Raw genomic sequence first — 16,970 nt, 5'->3', positions numbered from 1 at the left:
GGCTGGCAAGCAACGAAGAAACAAGACTCTTCTTAATAATTTATATGCGGAGCCATAACTCATGTTCTGTACACTTAAGAGCAGATACCACATATACATTGCATGACATTTTTTTTTCTGCAACTAATTGCTTCAATAGAGGAAATTATTTTTAAAAATGAAGCAACTTTGCTAATTATCTTGATTAAAAATTTCTTACTATTTTGTATATGCAGCTTCATGGTGATAAACTATCCTCAATCCCTGTGCAGTTACCTCCCTTCTAACTCTCTACTACCATTTGTCAATATATATTTGGGAAGTTAGCAAGAAACGGAGGTCAGATGGAAGGGAGCATTGTAGGGGGGCCTACCGGTCAAGGCCAGCCCGAGAAGCCCCTACAAAAAGCTATTCTAACTCCGGAGCAGGAAGCACTAGACTGAACCCAATGAATGAGGTCATGGTCTATTTTTCCTCTTTAGTAGACAAATGGGACATCAGGGACTCATGACCCAATTCTGGCCACACCAGTTCAGGGAAGGGTTGGGTCTTGAAGTAAGCTAGAGTAGTTCTTGTGACGCGGAGACTTCACAGATAGCCATCATAAGCCTCTGGAGATGTCATTACTGTACAAAACAATGAACTTAAAAAAATTGCAATGGACAGTATGAAACTTGGATCTTGGACTCCAGGTTGGCTTAGTCTCCACTATTTCCCCAGACATTGTGAAGGCCTGTTGTATGAGATACCTATGGTTTCTTTTCGCCCATTTGGTAGCGGGTAACTCTTTTTTATACAAGTTCAGCATTTTCAGAGATGAGGGAATGGCACTCGACTCTAATTTGAACCTTCAGTGCTACTTCCCCACACAGCGGAGGAAAATCTGTCCATAGGAAAATTACTGTGCCTCTGCTGCATCAATCCAAAGAAACTCCTTTCTTCTTCCTTTTGCAGCTTAGCTGGCCCTCAACTCTACCCCTTCCGGCAATCTTTCAGTTCAGAGGCCGTTTCTACTATTCTCCGCCTCCTCTTGGAGAGATAGGACCATAACAAAACAATCATCCCATAGACATTGAGCAGCAGTAAACTGGGCCCCCCTGACCACATGATCAGACTATGCAGGGTTAGTATGCAGTAACCAACATAGTTCTGCCCAGAAACTGTATGCAAAAAACGGTAGGAGTTTTTTTAAGCAAGAATATTTTCATAGTAGCTTCATTTTTCATTTTAAATGCATTATAGCAATAAACAATGTCTGTTTACCATCAATACCTAACATGCAGAGTGCTAAATATCTCTAAAGTCACTATCCAATGATATAGAGGAGAAATCATGGAAAATCTACTTGCCACAGTGTATGACAATTATCACAGCTAGGATTAAAGAGACCCTAACACATGTTTCATCACTAAACCTTCTTTTGGGTACAGACACAAAGCAGGAATGTATTGGTAGAGGCGGCCAATGGTGTCAGCTGATTAATCACCAACCTGATCAGCTTCTAGGAGTAGGTAAGTTCTAGATTGGATCAGGAAGAGCCATTGGATTTTGTATATTTAGATTTTTTCAAAGCGTTTGATACTGTACCATATAAAAAGGTTGGTCTATAAAATGAGAATGCTTGGTCTGGGTGAGAATGTGTGTAAGTGGATAAGTAACTGGTCAGTAATAGAAAGCAGAGGGGGGTTAATAATGTACATACTCTGATTGGGTCACCTTTACTAGTGGGGTACCACGGGCGGCAATACTGGGCCCTTATCTCTGTAATATATTTATTAGCGACATTGTAGAGGGATTGTACAGAAAGATATCAATATTTGCAGATGATATAAAACTGTGTAATGTAATTAACACAAAAGAGGACAGTATACGATTCCTAATCCCCTAGGAATCTGCCAGTATACTGTAGGATACTGTTAGCAGTCGTAGAAGACAAAGTTGACTTTATTATGGCTACTAGAGATGAGCGAGCATACTCGTTAAGGCAATTTACTTGCGAGAGCTTCGCCTTTTTCGAGTACCTGCTGGCTCGTCCCTGAAGATTCGGGGAGGGGGGGGGGGGGGGGCGGGGGTTCAGCCCCCCTGAATCTTCAGGGACGAGCCAGCAGGTACTCGAAAAAGGCAATGCTCTCTCGAGTAAATCGCCTTAACGAGTATACTCGCTCATCTCTAATGGCCACTCTTTCTATTATTGGAATGATCTTGTAGCAAGTTCTCTTTGCAGAGTGCATTTATTAAGCAGTCTTTATAATTTGTCTGAAATGATAAAAAGGTGCTTTTTAAAAATTCTTTATTTATTTGTTTTTCCAAGTGTAAACAAAATACAACATTGTCCAAGACAGCAGTGATTTACAAGTATGCATGCTTTCAAGAGCTTATCTCTAACGCCAACGACAGGTGTAACCTGGACAGGGAAAAAATGCTTTTTTTCCCAAAACAGGCCTGCCTCTGTCTTTCGCTGTGTCTGTTATTGCATCTTAGACCCATTCACTTTAATAGGGCTGAACTGCTATATTAAAGGGGTTGTCCCGCGCCGAAACGGGTTTTTTTTTTTTTCAACCCCCCCCCCGTTCGGCGCGAGACAACCCCGATGCAGGGAGGTAAAGAAAGCTCACCGGAGCGCTTACCTTAATCCCCGCGCTCCGGTGACTTCTCTACTCACCGCTGAAGATGGCCTCTTCCTCCGTGGACCGCAGCTCTTCTGTGCGGTCCACTGCCGATTCCAGCCTCCTGATTGGCTGGAATCGGCACGTGACGGGGCGGAGCTACACGGAGCTACACGGAGCCCCATAGAAGACTGCAGAAGACCCGGACTGCGCAAGCGCGGCTAATTTGGCCATCGGAGGCCAAAAATTAGTCGGCTCCATGGAGACGAGGACGCTAGCAACGGAGCAGGTAAGTATAAAACTTTTTATAACTTCTGTATGGCTCATAATTAATGCACAATGTACATTACAAAGTGCATTATTATGGCCATACAGAAGTGTATAGACCCACTTGCTGCCTCGGGACATCTCCTTTAAAGCTCATCTATATCTAAAAACAGTGCCACTCATGTCCTAAGGTAGCCTTTGGTATTGAAATTCTTGTGAATGAGGCTAAGCTGCAATACCAGATACAACCAATGTGGCGCTATTTCTGGAAAAAGGAATTGATAATCTCAGAGAACACCTTTAATGAATAATTATAACATAGGACATTGGTTTCCACCAGAGTCCTCCTTGTTGTCTATTATGAAGCCATCACTATTACACACATGCAGAAAGAAAATACCCACAAAAAATCCATGTTGAGCCCTAAGCATATGATGCAAATCATAACTCGTTAATATTGACTCGCTATGTTACTTTTCACAGCATTCTATGAATAATAAATTAGCCAATTAATGCACAATATTCTTCAATGAAGAAAAGCCTTTGTGAGTTTACGAAGATTTTATGCTTTGCAAATATAATAAATAACCCCCCGGATCTCTTGAAAAGAATTCAAAAGACTTCCTCTACAGTTTATAACAGCTACGTTTAGTTCACTTCTCACATTCACATTATCCGCATAGCAGTTTGTCCTAAAACTCAGAAAATTAGACTATTGTATTGTTTTATAGCAGCATGAGGCCCCTGTGCCTTAGCGAACATCCCTTTCTTCTTATTTCCCGGATACATTTCCAATTCTAATGCATCTGAACAAGGCTTCTTGAATGAGCTGCAAATCTCTTTGCATGGTTAAAGTTGATTAGTGGGACAGCAAGTGAAAATTAGCAAATATCAGCAGCCTGCCAGCTATTGTATCCTCAGGGCCTTTATGTCTTAAATGGATCCTATCATTTATAGAAAAAAATCTTTTATGATTTTAAGTGCAGGATGGTGTATTTTTGTGAAGGCTCGAAATAATAAAACCTGAAAATAATAGAACAGACAATTTTACATTTTATAATTTTATTTTTAGATATACGCATTTATTTAGAGCCCATGCAGAATTACATACTCACTTGACCATAACCATAATAAGGCCACCATAGATAGCTACAGCAGGGGGCTGTGCTGTATCTTCATAATCCTCCAATCTCATACAAATTTGTATCATGTTCCATTGAATTATGTATTGTGGAGGTAAAATAACGGTGCTCTACCAAGGCCCTGTATGACAACACATGAAGCCTAACTGTAGATTCAGACTGCGTTAAGATCTACATTGAACTTTCCTTCATAGGGTTCAGTTTGAGAACCCAAAAATGAAGATGAAGTGGATCTTATGTAGGATCTTTTGGAGGAAGAAATAGCACAGGTGAAAGGCTTGACTGACCAACAAGATGTTTGCCGTTTGATGCTCTTCAAAAGCTGAAATATTTGTCTCAAGTGCTAATCATGGGGACATGATAAAATTATAAAGACCTACGAAACACAAAGTAAGGGAGAAATATATGGTAGTTCTCCGGGCAATAGCTGGGTTGGGCTGACATGGAGGGATGGGATTCATTGGCGCTTATATCAGACATAGGGATTTGAACACTCCAATTCATTAACTTTAAAGCCCACTATTTCCATCAACAACAAATAGCTTAATGGATTTAATATTGGACGTGAATAAACTTAGTGGTATAAAGGCCTCTACATATTGGAAAGATACATCTGTCAATAGTATCAGGAACTGCTTTACTGATAGAGTATTTATGAATAGTGTTGAGTGAACCGAAACAGTGGAGCCTTGTTTTAGGTTGAACTTTGCTAAAAGTTCGGTTTGGCACAAACCCGAAACTCAGGTGGTATGTTTGGTCGTGGAGAGAGATGAGCAAGCGTACTCACTAAGGCAAACTACTCGAGCGAGTAGTGCCTTATGCAAGTACCTGCCCGCTCGTCTCAAAACATTCGGGTGCTGGCGGGGGGCGGGAGATCTCTCTCTCACTCTCTCCTCCCCGGCACCCGAATCTTTTGAGACGAGCGGGCAGGTACTCGCATAAGGCACTATTCGCTCGAGTAGTTTGCCTTAGCGAGTACGCTCGCTCATCTCTAGTCGTGGACAAATCCAATAAAATTCTTCTTCTTTTTATTTCTTTTGAAGGAAAAAGAAAATGGACAAGGAAAGAAAATATATTGAAAGTCAGATTACAGAATATTTTTTTGATCATCCATTTAATCTAACGTTTACTGTTAAAAGTAGAGACCGTAATTGAGTTCTTGGATATGAAGTTGAGGGGGGTTGAAGTTCATGGTGTGGTTATTTCATGGTGACATCGTAATCCACACTTGGGCAACACAATTTTTAGTGCGGGCAGTAGTCATGCATTTCAGACCATCAAATCTATTCCAGTGACAGAATTGACAAGAGCTAAAAGAGTGTTTCATCTTCCAATGATTTTGAGTTTCAGATAAAAAAAAATTAGAAGGTATGTTGGAGAAATGAGGCTATAAAAATGGATCTTAGACAGAGCTACTACAAAATTGGAATACCTATCTAGGGAGGAACGTTTTAAACCTGGGGAAGATTATCATCATTTAGTATCAACACAGCAGGCCAGAAAACTAACATTTTATGAAAATTTATTAAAAAAAAACTAGCTTACCCGTCGCGCGTTGCTGCGAAGACAGACATATATACATACATTCGTTTTTATATATCTAGATAACAACCAATCACAGCGCAGCTTTCAAGTTACCTCAGCGGTATAATATATAGCAACCAATCACAGCGCAGCTTTCATGTTACCTCAGTGGTATAATATATAACAACCAATCGCAGCGCAGCTTTCATGTAACCTCAGTAGTATAAGAAGTAGCAACCAATCACAGCACAGCTTTCATGTTGCCTCAGCAGTATAATATATAGCAACCAATCAGAGCACAGCTTTCATGTTACCTCAGCAGTATAAGAAATAGCAACCAATCACAGCACAGCTTTCATGTTACCTCAGCAGTATAAGAAATAGCAACCAATCACAGCACAGCTTTCATTTTACCTCAGCATTCTCAATATCCAGCAATTGTCAAGCAAAACGTTCGGCGGATGCATCATTTTGTAGTTGAACATGCATCCCGTTGCTCGTAATGCTTTTTGCTTTCGTGCTTGAGATGGAAATCAAGCGATCTTTGTCTGGGGGGCATAACTGTCGATAATGCTCACACGCGCGCCACCTATCGTAGGATAGTTGTACTATGCCAGTAATCTTCCCAGGGGTGTACTCAACAACTTCCCAAAGTTTCATGCGATTGGATGAATGGTGTAGTAATGCATAAAGGACAGACAGACAGACATACATACATTCATTTATATATATATATATATATAGATGACATCAGGAAGTGAGAGAATTAGATTCCGTACGTAAAATTGGGACGCTAATTTTTTGCGCTTAGAATTGAATAATCAAGTTGGGACCCATTAACTTTTCCTATTTATGACATAATCCATGCTCGGGCCAAATTTCAAGTTTCTATTACATTGGGAAGTGATGGAATTAGATTCCGTACGTAAAATTGGGACGCTAATTTTTTTGCGCTTAGAATTGAATAATTGAGTTGGGACCCATTAACTTTTCCTATTTATGACATAATCAATCCTTGTGCCAAATTTCAAGTTTCTATGACATTGGGGAGTGATGGAATTAGATTCAGTACGTGAAATTTGGACGCTAATTCTTTTGCGCTTAGAATTAAAAAATCGAGTTGGGACCCATTAACTTTTCCTATTTATGACATAATCAATGCTCATGCCAAATTTCATGTTTCTATGACATCGCGAAGTGAGAAAATTAGATTCCGTACGTAAAATTTGGATGCTAATTTTTTGGCGCTTAGAATTAAATAATCGAGTTGGGACCCATTAACTTTTCCTATTTATGACATAATCAATGCTCGTGCCAAATTTCATGTTTCTATGACATTGGAAAGTGATGGAATTAGATTCTGTACGTAAAATTTGGACGCTAATTCTTTGGCACTTAGAATTGAATAATCGAGTTGGGGCCTATTAGCTTTTCCTATTTATGACATAATCAATGCTCGTGCCAAATTTCAAGTTTCTATGGCATTGGGAAGTGATGGAATTAGATTTCGTACGTAAAATTTGGACGCTAATTCTTTTGCGCTTAGAATTGAATAATCGAGTTGGGACCCATTAACTTTTCCTATTTATGACATAATGAATGCTCATGCCAAATTTCATGTTTCTACGACATTGGGAAGTAAGAGAATTGGTGGCAATGATGGAAATCAAACGATCTACGTGGAGGGGGGGGTGTAACTGTCGACGCTCGCACGCGCGCCATTTATCATATAATAGTTGTACTATGCCTATAATCTTCCCAGGAGTGTACTCAACAACTTCCCAAAGTTTCATGGCGATCGGATGAATGGTGTAGTAGCGCATAAAGGACAAACAGACACGCAAACAGACACGCAGACAGACACGCACACATTCAATTTTATATATATAGATAATAGAAAAGGATATTAAATGTGTTGCCAAACGAGGTAGATACATTGACTCCTACTGTTTTTTTTCCTTACCAGTCACACCTAGAAAAGTTTGGCTTTCTTTGAAGGGATTTCTTCCCTGTGGTAATTCCAGATATAGTGTATGTAATTTTTTTCTTAAAACCGCAACTTCTCAGAAAGCACAAGGGATTAAAGAGTTCAATATGAAAAGTTTCATTACCGGTGACTCATATCACGCCATATATTATGTAGAATATACTATTTGTATATAAGATATACGTGGGATGCACTGTTAGGGAATTTAAAACCAGAATTAATGAACACATTTCTGCCAGAGAAGGGTCACTTACGTGTTTCAGGAGTTGCAGAGCACTTTGTAGCGGTTCGTGCTGGAGCAATGGTTGCTTTTAGATTCAAGGAAATAGAATTAGTTAACAAGCCCAATGGGGTGCAGATTGGAGGCGTAATGTTTTAAGCCATGAGGCTTATTGTATCCCATGTTTGGGGTCCCGGTTTCCATCAGGGTTAAATTATAAGAGTGATCGTCTCTATAGATATTAGACATGTATTTTGTAGGGCATTTTGGCAGCTTTTCACCTATGTAAGAATTTGTTTTACGTATAAGCTTGTGGGACATGATTTTGTTATGTGGAATATGATATGTTATTGTTACAATGTTTTTGAGTGGTCCAATGGGTTTTTAAATGTTTGGTCCGAACTAATGCACATAATGCTGTGAAAAAGTGCTTTTGTGCTTGATCTGTATCTGTGTGCATATAGTGTGGATCAAGTTTTCATGTCTTTTAATGCTATTTAATAAACAAAGGTTTACCATTCTACCCAGAAGTGCTGGATATTTGCTTTTTGTCTTGAGTAAAAGATGTAGTTATTGTTAATGATGTTGAATCATGTGATTTTTAACCTGATTTGCTATTCTATCTATATATATTATCTGTATGCCTATGACCAACATGCTATGACAAAGGGTACTTTTAGGCCCAATATCCACGGAATGCCGCACAGAATCCACCTGAATTATTTTGCGGATGCTAATGTATCCCTATAGATGGCTTGATTTGCGGATCTCCCATGTGGGTTCCGCAAATCAAATCTGCCCGTGGACATTGGACCTTAGATAACCCAACAGCCATCCCAATGACTATCGCTCCTGTGTGAAAGTTATTCAGTGAATGGAGGCAGAGTGGGATGGAGATCCCTTCCAGCTGTGCACCTCCATTCATTGTGAACAGGCAGTCATACATAGATGAAGGACTGCCTGTTTTGCTTAGACTTAACGAGAAGTTGCTTACTAGTTGCATTGTTTCATTAAACTGAAATGAAGCAACTACTGAATAGTGTTGCTTATCTATATTTGCCGGGCAATAAAATTGACCCAATTTTTGCAAAATCGATTTGGAATTAGTCAGAGCTAGAAATGAGTGAGCGTACTCGTTAAGGGAAATTACTCGAGCGAGTATCCCCATTTTCGAGTACATGCCTGCTTGCCCGAAAAGAGTCGGGGGCCGGCGGGGGAGAGCGAGAATGTGAATGGCTGAGAAAACACTAATTAAACTCAGGACTTGATCACGGCTATTTGTCGCTCATGCGTTTTCTGCCCGCGATGCGGCCAGCGTGAAAGCGCATCGCCCATGTGAATGAGGCCTGAGGGTGCTTTTAGACAGGACGATCTCGTAGGCAACAGATGCCCGACAGGTAGTCCCAGCGATAATAGTTCCTGTGCTTTTCCACAGGAATGAGCTTCACTGACTGAATGGGGGCGCAGCAACATCAAGACCCACAGCTAGGTCTGCTCATAGGACTTGTGCAGCCTGGGCATTCTTTGAAACCGCAGTTGAAGACAGAAGAGTAACCATCTGTAAGATATGCGGTAAGAGTTTAAGGTTGGGTTCACACAGGGCAGATTTGCTGTGAAAATTCCGTTCGGAATTTCGCTGCGGCAAATCCGCCTGCAGCCATTAATCCCCAGGTTAGCCAGCCATGTGGACGAGATTTCTGAGAAATCTCATCCACATGAGATGGCCAATCCATCGCAGCAAAGCAGACATAAGCCAGCGTTGCTGCATGAATTCGCCGGTCGCAGCATGTCCATTTTTTAAAATTCCGTTGCAGCCACGTTGTCCTCTATGGAGCGCTGTCCGCAACAGAAAAATGTGCGGCCAAGCCGCTCCAAAACCCGCGACTAATTGCCGCAGGTTTTGAACCAGCACTTTCCTGGAGGAAATCTTGCGGGTTTTCGCTGCGACCAAACCGTGAGATTTCCGCCAGGAATACGCCCTATGAGAACCCAGCCTTAATGTGGCAAGGATGTAAACAACCACAACACAATGTGTATGAACAGTCACATGAACTGCTACCATTTGCAGCCTTAAAGAGCCCACCTGGACCAGAGGACAAAGAGTCAGCCTCATCCTGCTCCCTGTTCTACTGTAGGGGTAGTGGGGTAGTAGCACACCTACCTCAGATTTCTTCTCCCCAATTGATGTTCGGGCTGCAGGCTTCAGAGCCAGGAGTGGGAAGCAGGGAGCTGAAGTTGAGCTGCCATCATCAGGTCAGGTCAGCAGCCAGCCCTCCATACTCCAGCTGTGGGAACATAAAAAAAAACTACATTGTGAATGATAACGTGTCCCTGGCATTGAAGAATGCTGTCAGTGGCAGGGTGCACCTGGCCATGGAAAAGTAGTCCAGCAAGCATGGCCAGGGGCATTACATATTCTTAATAGCACACTAAGTCAATGTCCTGCAGGTACGGCAGGAGGCCAAAAGTGGTCGCCCACATTTCATAGTACCCCTAAGAGTTGTGGGACATTCATCCTTGTCTCTCCCCTCCTCACCCCCTCCTCCTCCTTCTCTTCCTCCAGCTTTTCATGCCACCTTTCAACATCCTCCATATCTGCACAGATACCAGTATGTGACAAAATTTGCACATGGTAAACGCCGAAAGGCTGTCCTAAAACTCATATATATAGCGGAATGCAGCCGCATGGCTAACCTCGCATAATGTGAAGCCAGGCAAAGTTGTGTGTAATAATGGGGCCAACTGGTTGGTAGCCCTTCACCTCTGCAATCTCACACACATAACTAGCCTGGCCCATGTGATAAATCTGATTACTCAGGTTACCATCCAGTGCTGGAAAAGACCAGGAAACTGTCCTCACACTTATGGCTTTTGTACCTAGCTTTTGCCTGTCAGAGGTGCAGTGACAGTTCGGGCTACTACCCAACCGTCTCATCTGTGACATGCTTAAATAGTGGAATTCCATGTTGTATATGTTGCAGAGGCTAAAATAGCAGCAGAGAGTGATCACGGAGTACCAGATAGTGTATGCCGTTAGCAAATGCTGTATTGGAGGTTGGTCACTTGACGCCTATGGAGTGGCTGAAGATCAAAGATGTTGTGTGCTGTATTAGCCTGCTTTGAGAAAGTGACTAAAATTACACTAGACAACAACATTTTTTTTTGTATCCGGTATACTAGTAGTATTTTCACATTATTTGGATAACAAACAATTGTTGTTAACAGTTATTGAGTCAAAACTTTGTCACATTGCTGACTAAGATTATAAGTACAGTGCAGGTTGATGATTATACATGATGTCCTGACCACAAAAGCAAACATTTTTCAAAATGAAAGTTATTTTCCATTAGATTTTACAATAAGCTAACGGGAACAAATAAGCTTTTCTTGAACACAAAAATCGCGTTGCCTAGTGTTATCAGTCGTAATGACCCACTGATCAGTATGACCCTCCCTGTTATCTGTCTGTTGGAACAGATGCTACAGAGCCTTGGGAATAATGACATGTTGTTGTCATAGGAGGTGGAGATGGAAGGGATGCCAATTTCCCAACTGTCTGGCCAGTCCACCATTTCTCAACACCAGAGTGGGTGGCTTTGGGCAAAAAAGCAGAGTGTCTTCTCCAACACATTTCTCCATCCATGGGAGGAGTATAAAGGATGAAGAGGAGGGGGATAATATAGATCTAGAGGCAGGGGAGGGGCTATGCAACATTCCTTTCAACAATCACTAATCCCAGCTATTCTACATGGATAGCAGGCCCAGACGGAGGACACTCTTAGGCTTGACCCTAAGGAATATGGGCCATTACCATTAGGTACTTTGAGGCAGGAGTGCTTTAATGCGGAAGTGCATAGCCTACAACAAAACAGCAGATCATAACTGGGTGGCCACTTTCCTTGATCCCCACTACAAGACCAAAATGACAAATCTCATTCTAGCAGTGGAGAGGGTCTTCAAAATGTGGCACTATCAAGACAGACTATTATGCAGCTTGAGCGCAGTATTTCCTCATAGCAGACAAGCATGAAGTCATCACAGCAGCGCCACCACCGGTGGCAGGGGAAGTCTAACAAACATGTGGCATAGTTTTTTCAGCCCCTCTAAGCCTGCATCAAAAGCAAAGGATAGGACTGACAGTCACAGGCAGCACTTATCCATGATGGTCGAAGAAAATATCTGCTGCCACGCGGATGTTATCAGACGTGGCGTTGGCCCCTTAAACCTCTGGGTGTTTAAACTGGATGAGTGGCTAAAATTATGCCTGCCCCGCTGCCCGTGTGCTATTAGAATGGAGGTTCAGCACAGTTGGGGGTGTGATAACTGACAGATGTAGATCTCCTGATGTTTATAAAAATGAACCAGGCATGGATTTCACCTGACTTCTGCACCTCCATGGCAGATTCCGCTGATTAGTTTGCACGCTGGTAATTTTTAGTCACATATGCATGAACATAGATTCATATCAGACAACATTGTGCCCTCAAGATGCTGTTGCCGGTGGGGAAACTTCTGTTCTACTTCTGCAGCTTCCACCATATTTTCTACTCCTATTTCCCTTCCAAATGAAAAATATGTCAATAGGGAAATATGGAGCTACAGCTCTCATGTTTCCATGAGGAGCACACTAGATTTATATCAAAGACAACATTGTGCCTTCAAGGTGCTGTTGCTGGTGGTTGTAGTCTGCTGCTATCCTTCTCCTGTTTCTGCCATGTGTCCCCCTCCTTCTCCCGAAACCAAAGTTTTCTAAAGCACAATAAACTGCTATAGCTCCATAGCTTTTCTTTGCAGAAGCCCTGTGCTTGGCTATTCTGTTCACCTGGTAGAACTTGTACTATGAAAACTATATGACATTGCTTATACAACAAGCAGCCCAACTGCTCTCTTATGTAGTGAAATCTTTAGTACCTATACAGCTGTTCCTTGGAGCAGGCCCGTGCTTGAGTGTTGTCTTCACCTGGAGGAATTTGTCCATGTAAAATGTATGACATTGCTTTTAAAACAGGCAGCACACCTGCTGTCTTTCCTGGTGCAATTTTTGATCTAGGAGACCCTATGTGGGCCTTCAGTTGTTTTCAGTTACATCGCTGTTCTATTCACCCCCTATACCACTGTACATTATTTTTTTACCCATTTTTAGGAGCTCAGTGTTTCCCATGTTTCCCAGATGTGTGGATGTATTCCCATGCAATCTGGGGTTTTGGGCTGCATTAAGGAGCTTTTAGAAGGCAAATTAGTGAACCCTGACTCTCATTATTGACTTTAATGGGAGTCAGAATCGACTGTCCTGATTCATGGTGATTTTCGTGAAATTGGCCCGAAATTGGCCCGATACCAACACAAACCTACTACTTCACTAATCACTCATCACTACTATCGACTGAAGAACGATTTCTTTCTCAGTACCCTGTTGGGTCCAATGTTTACACAAAACAACTATTGCTCAAAATTGTTTGTTTGAGCAATTTTTCAGCTGATAGTTGGCCTATGTGCAACAGACATTTGAAACATGTAAGAGGTCTTTTCTTCTGCTATGGCTCTTATAAAGTTGCCAAATAAAGTTTGAATTGGATTTTTCACTTTGAAAGGACGCTGGTCTTCTTCTTTTTCCTATGGTGGGACACTGACACTAACAGCAAGCATTTGAAAGTTTTAATTGACTCATGTTACTTAAGGGAGGAAAATGGAGCCACAAGCAAGAAGTAGCTGCTCATTTTTGGACTGCTGGACTAAAAATCGATACAAACAGAAATTGGGTTGACACCAGCATTGTTACTTTTTGTTGTGTGACTCCGTAACCAAACGATGAAAAAAAAAAAGAAACAGAAGTGCTGGATCAGGCACTTCCTGGACTTGAATGGCACCTGACTGACCCCATTGACTATCCAGGGGCCTGTCTGGCTTCAGACATATATTCTGGTATTTTACCAGACAAAATAGCTATCTTGCCTGATTTGCACCATCTGCGTCTTAGTAATGGCCACAAAACTGAATCTTTGCCCTAGGTAACAGAAAGCTTACTGTAGTTTCATCCCTTCCATGCATTAATTCTTTTGGCCATTGATAATATGGTAGCCTCACTTCAATGAGACTCAGCCTACAGTACCATGCATGGCCACTACTCAGTGCACAAAGCTGTCTGCTTTCAGCAACAAACTAGCTCCATACATTAGAATGCCAGCCACCGCCATCAGCTGATTGGTGAGGGTTCCAGACAGTGAAACCCCAATTATCAGTTGTAGATGACCTGTCCTGAAGATAGGTCATCGATCTTAGAAGAGGGACAACCCCTTTAATCATATATAGAAATATTGGGCTAGGAGACTTCTAAGATCTACAAGAGTCATGGAAGTGATGATATTATTTGCACTTTGTGGGGAGACCTAATGAGCAGAATAGGACTGTTTTTCCATAATGTTTGACACTACAGAATATAAAGTGAGGTGGCGACACTAACATAAAGTAGCACACATAAAACTATCTAAAGTAAGCACTATTCTGAATAAATCATTAGGAACATTTTAATTACTGCCTTTAGTGGAATGGAAATCCTGAAAATCTATTATCTACCAAGGATAATCCTAAATTCATCAGGTTTGTTTGGGAAAATTTTTTAAGGTGCAACGAAAGTGGAAGAATCTGGAATCAAGTGGATTAATTTACAATATTTCTTATGATGCTAATAATATCATATGATAGGAGTTAATGAGAATAGATAAAACGGGGAACTTTCACTAATAGTAACAAATGAATTGTGACTTTACTATATTAGGGTCGCTTCACACATGCATGTGCGTACATAGAGCTTTAAATATAAGCTCTTCCCTGAAAAACAACCAATTTAGTGTAAAAAAAAATTTATATATATATATTCATATTCATCCCTACGGGGAATAAAGAATTCCCTACCACAGCTGTCACAGATGACAGCTGCGGTAGAGGATTCTGCTGCCGGCACCCTGTAATTGTTTTTCAACGAAGGGCTTTAAACATAAGCCCTTCCCTGAAAAACAAGGCAAACTAGTGTAAAAAAACAAACAAAAAAACCCCACATACTCACCTTCCTTCAGCTGCCGGGTCTCAGCCGCGTCCTCTCTGCGCTGTCCCTGGCTTTGCAATGCAGTTCTTTGAGCAGGAAGGGATTTAAAATCTCTGCCTGCTGAAAGAGCTGCTTCAGATTGGCTGAGGCGCTCAGCCAATCACAGGCAGCTCTTGCCTGTCATTCAGCGAGAGCTGCCTGTGATTGGCTTAGGTGCTCAGCCAATCAGAAGCAGCTCTTTCAGCAGGCGCTAATTGTAAACAATTACGGGGTGCCATCAATCCATTGCCTTTAATCCCGGGGCTCCATTGAAAACAATGCGCGCATTCCCTATGGTGCACACATGTCCTTTCTTTGCAAGCGCACACCTGTAAAACATAGACATGTGAACACACCATAGGGAATGCATTGGTTCTAACAGATGCGTGTTATTGTGCGCACGTACGTACGCACGCACAAAAACACGCTCATGTGAAGCCATCCTTAATGATATTTCCGCTACAAAAAAAGAGATAAAATATAGATTAGGATCTATGAAAGATGTTTTTTACACAATACTATGAGTAGAGATGAGTGAGCATGCTCAGTAAAGGCAGTTACTCGAGAGAGCAACGCTATTTTCAAGTAACTGCATGCTCGTCGGAGAAAATTTGGGGGGGCGGGGGGAGCGGGGGGGGGGGGAAGAGTGAGAGAGATCTCTCTCCCCCCCCCCCCACTCACCCCTGCTCCCCCCCCCCCCCCCCCGGAAGTTTCTCCGACGAGCATACAGTTACTCGAAAATAGCATTGCTGCCCTTACCGAGCATGCTCGCTCATCTCTAATTATGAGTTTCCAATATATCATCTACATTCTATTAAATATGCTTTTCAGGGCTTCTACTTTTTCATTCTCTTTTTTCCTTCCCCTAGCATACATCAGTATTCACATCAGAACTTTCTATAATTTTTGATTGTACTAACTATAATATTGTAACCCTAATACATTGTAACTGCATTTGCCTGCATTAGTGGAATGTTATTATTCAATAAAACAAGTTAAAAGAAATTGTTGGCAATCTCCTGTTCGATGATTGATGTTCCTGAAGACCCTGGGAAGATGTTAGGAGTATTTCAAGTTTTCCAGTTCACTTCACTGTCCAGCAGAACCCACAGGACCCACCAATTATATGATCCGGGGTTTAAATACTTAAGCTAATGTTATCCTATTAAAAAGACTGTAGAATTCAAAAGGACGGCTTAAAACCAGTACCTTAATAATTAGATGTCGAAAACTATCTTCTTGGATGCCAAAATCACATATGCTTCGCATAGAATTACCAGAGTGGAGAGCAGATGTAATGATCTCTCGTGTGACATAACTCAGCACTGATTACACTAATATTTGATGATGGAGATTTGCTGTACAAATTTCCGGAGACTTTAACATACTAGTTATTCTTTATTATCATTAGGATTATTATTATTTAAGAAACAGATTAGATTATATTGAAAACTAAATAGAAATTCCTTAACAATTTCCATTGACATTGGGATATTGCAAATTTTATGGATTTGACTTGAATGTTCTTTTGCAGTCTTGCTATTGTAAGGGTATCCAAAGTTTCATATTGGCTGCGATTATTCTATAAAATATGGCTCCAGTGAAATAGCGCTCCAAGTGGAAAGGTACATTATAGCAAAGCAACAGATGCTTGACCTTTCAAGTATTAGAGTTGCAAAAGTAGGAGGGGGCAAAAACTGCTGCTCTCACTTTTTCATGAACATTTGCCTCTTTTAAGATCTGACCAAACAGGTTTCTTAGTTTTGATGTGAAGAATATTTTAATAGTATAGTTCTCTCTCAGAAGGGCATGTTTATTTAGTTTTTTGTTCATTTGGCCCATTTGGGAATTTCCTGATTGACTTTTGTTAAGTACTTCAAACATCATGTATATTTTCAGCAAAAACAGGGATGTCTATAGAACTGATGGAGCTGCATAGCAAATTGCAGATTTGGGTTTCCCTCCTCATCCCTCCCTTATTATCCAGGCCCACAACCCCTTTAACACCTTCTTATAGCAGCCCTTTTTGTTTTCTCTATTTCATTCTTTCCTCCCAATTTTCAAAAAGATCATGCGTTCATTTTTCTGATTACATAGCTACATGAGGACTTGTTTTTTGCAGGACGAGAGGTATTTTTCATTAGTACCATTTAATGTAGCATGT

This window comes from Eleutherodactylus coqui, chromosome 6, assembly GCF_035609145.1.
Source record: "Eleutherodactylus coqui strain aEleCoq1 chromosome 6, aEleCoq1.hap1, whole genome shotgun sequence".
NCBI classification, from domain to species: domain Eukaryota; kingdom Metazoa; phylum Chordata; class Amphibia; order Anura; family Eleutherodactylidae; genus Eleutherodactylus; species Eleutherodactylus coqui.
The sequence above is the reverse complement of the archived record's forward strand: the minus strand, read 5'-3'. Positions refer to the sequence as shown.